The sequence below is a fragment of the Sinohyriopsis cumingii genome, unplaced genomic scaffold (assembly GCF_028554795.1).
Source record: "Sinohyriopsis cumingii isolate HCF-2022 unplaced genomic scaffold, ASM2855479v2 utg000127l, whole genome shotgun sequence".
Taxonomy (NCBI): domain Eukaryota; kingdom Metazoa; phylum Mollusca; class Bivalvia; order Unionida; family Unionidae; genus Sinohyriopsis; species Sinohyriopsis cumingii.
In genome coordinates, this window is record NW_028315871.1 from 7334122 (window position 1) to 7337895 (window position 3774).

Genomic DNA, 3774 nt, shown 5'->3' on the forward strand with positions numbered 1-3774 from the left:
CACAAGGCAAAGAATTTCTCCAAAATGTCATCATCGACAAACAAAACCCCAAAGAAGCTTTCATGAGGGCAGGCAAAAATGTCTTACTGCATACGGGTAAAGACCTTTTGGGCCGCCGAGAAACACCTATAAATGCCCTGCACGCTACCGAGTCAGGCATTCAGCAAGGACAAGGCAGAAAGAGACGACGAAGAAAACACCCTTTCACCAGACTTCACACTTCTAAAGCGAGAAAGGCAAAGAAAAGAAGAACCGTTCGAGACTTAGACGTTTTCGATTATTGAGACACAGAACAAAATGATGCACCGAGAGTCTTGCGTCTGTTCCAAGTCGGAACTGGATCTGCTTGCCATGCTCCCCACCATGATGACGATGCAAGAATCCCAATGGGTGGAATTTCACCCCGTCTCCTCTTTGACGGATTCCGCTCCCATCGAGTTTGAAATCAAGGGACAGCCCGAAGATTACATCGATCTGAATAGCAGTTACCTGTACTTGAAAGTGAAAGTGATCGAAGCACCCAACGCTAACCTAGACAATGACGATGCAGTAGCTCCCGTCAACAATTTCATGCATTCCTTGTTCAGCGAAGTGGACTTGTACTTGAATAACAAACTGGTCAGCAGCAGCATGGATACTTACCCTTATCGAGCGTACCTGGAAAATCTCTTGACGTACGGAAAAGAAGCCAAGAACACTCATCTGGATGCTTGCGTGGTATGGAATCCTGACAAAGCGACTAAGTTCAACGGCCTTACACTTGCCGGGGATGCTTCAAATACAACGGGATTTGTAGAACGACGAACGAAAATTCATCTAAGTCGTAGTTTAGAACTGATGGATCGCTTGCATCTAGACATGTGGTTACAAGAAAAGTATTTGTTGAACGGGGTGGATGTCCGCCTGAGACTGAATCTCAGCAGTGCCGCTTTCCATTTGATGGCTGCTGATGGTTCCACTTACAAAACCATCATCCAAGAAGCCAGACTCTACATACGTCGTGTGGAAGTGTTACCTAAAGTGGGAAACGACGTCAGTCAGACGTTGAGCAGAACGACCGCCAAGTATCCCATACGTCGCGTGGAAGTGAAAACCTTCACCATTCCTGCTGGACAGCGATCCATGATCGAAGCTCATCTGTTCCAAGGACAGTTACCCAAGCGTTTGATGTTGGTATCGTCAAGAATTCAGCCTTCAACGGAGCCTACCATGAAAATCCTTTCAACTTTCATCATTACAATGTGTCCAAGATTGAAGTCAGTCGCGATGGAAAGACCTTGTGTACCCGACCTTTCGAGCCTAACTTTGGTGACAGGAATTATTTGAGATCGTACTTGTCGCTGTACGAAGCCACCGGACAATTAGGAACCAACACCAGTCACGGTATTACGTACGAGGATTATGCAGGAGGCTATGCTTTGTGGGCTTTCGATTTCACTCCAGACCAAGGCAGCGACGAGGGACATTTCCACCCTATAAAATCCGGCCAAATTCGTGTGGAAATTCAGTTTGCGAGTCCACTGGATGCAGGGAACACAGTGAACGTCATCCTGTATGCAGAATTTGATAATACAATAGAAATCAACAGTTTGACAGAAGTCATTCTAGACTATTAGAAGCCATGGAAGACTGTTATCCCTCTTCACCTAGTGGAGAAACTTTGGAGATGGAATGTAAGGAGACCGTGGAAGGAGAATCCCAAGACAAAGACGATGAAGTTATGATGAAGTCAAGATGGCCAGAACAAGAAGCCCATTTAGTCTCCTGTTTTGCCAAACACTTGGTCGAAAAAATGACGGAATTGATCAAGAAAAATTGCTATTGATGTCAAAACGATCATCCCAGTCAAATTCAACACGATAAATGCCTGATGTTGAGTCAAGAAGAAAAATTGGACGAGTATCTGGACGAAACTTGGAGTCTCATCTCGGACGAAGTCGTGTTGCATCAGTGGTATAAAGACTTGCTTGAACATTCTTGTCCACCATTAACCACTCAAGAGATCCATCGTATCGAAGCTCTCCTGAATCAGAGTGAGGAGACGAAGCGAAGAAACGGTTATTTGTCAGACATTTCCAAGCAAAAAGTCAGGATCGAATTGATGACTGATTATTACCTGTGAAGAAGAAGAAAAACCACACAAAACATGGATACCTTGGAACTTTATTACCTTTTGAACCACAGTTCGTATACGTCTTCTTGGAATCCTGTCGTCTGTGCTAAAGATGAACTCCCTCATCGCAAACCTCAAGACCATCAAGCTTATGTCATCAACACGGACGACAGTCATCTCCCAGGAACCCACTGGGTAGCCGTTTACTTTCCTCAAGAAGGATGTGTGGAATATTTTGATTCGTACGGATTGCCCCCTTTGGAAGACGATATCATTGACTTTATGAGAAGAAATGCTCAGATCACCCGATTCAATAATGTGAAATTACAAGGCACAGATTCCTTGGTGTGTGGACAGTACTGTGTGTATTTTCTGCATCATCGCAGCCTGGGCTATTCCTTAGAACATTTAGTGACTCATTTTGATCCTCGTTCTTCTTCAAGAAACGATGTGAAAGTAGATCGATGGTTTTGTGACCATTATGCTTATCTATTGTCTCAAGCTAGGAAACGTAGTGTCCATCAATGGCCTAATGACTTCCAACAGTGGAAATCACAATTTCATACACAACGTTGTCAGCCCTGTTTAAAGTAGAGTGTGAATTGAAAAAAAAATGTTTGTGATTTGAAAAAAAAATGTTTGATGTTATAGGGTTGGATTATTGTTAAAAAATGTTAGAGTTGTTGGTTAGTGTTAAGTGATTTTTGAATAAAAAAATGTTGTGTTTTGAAAAAAAATGCCTTTGTCTTTTGTTTGGCTATAAGAATGTTGATTCATGCTCTTTAACTTCTTACTATCCCTCTCATGACACTCATTGAACGTTGCGGCTCGAAAACCGTGGAGGGATGTTTTCCTTCACGTCGGGGCCCCGAGTGGCCGAGTGGTCTAAAGCGCTCTTCGTTACGGATCACTGCCATCTCACCTCTGTCTGCGGCGGTTCGAGTCAAAGATTCAGCCAATGTGGGCATGTGAGAAAGCTTGCCAGTAGCTTCTCGTGGGTCGGTGGTTCTTTCCGGGGTTTTCCGGGTTCTTCCTCCACCATTAATACTGGCCGCCATGTATAGCCTATCGTGCTGAAAAATGGCGTTAAACCCCACAACAACAACAACATTCCTTCACGTCCGCGCTTTGACTTTAAGAACCGGGGAAGTTTCCAGTCTAACCATCCATTGTCGACTCATCCTCCTACGAAGATGTGCTCCAAACTAGCTAAGCTAAACGAAGCCTACGTGAATTTGCATAGGGTGAGACACAGTCTGATACCGAAAGCTGAAGAGATAGAGAATGTGAGAATGTTAAAAGTCACTGAAGACCTGATAGAAGAGCTCTTCAGAGAAGACGTGAACAGGGAGAAAGAAGAATGGACAGAGAAGTACAGACTTCAGAGACAGCAGCAACAGCAACAACAGCAGCAGCAGCAGCAGCAGTAGGAACCTGAACCTGACAGAGGCTTTGTCGATTGTCGTATCGACACCAAAGAGTTCTTCTTCTCTTTCCGAAGAAGCAGACCTATCGTCAGAAAGTCTATCCTCAGAGGACGTCGCATTCTTAGAAACTAAAAGATTGCCATAGCAAACAAAAAAAACAGCCCTTTTCAGGGCTACCCAATACTCTAGAAAAAAAATAACAATCGATTTGCCAATCTGTGTAGGTAGAGTAGT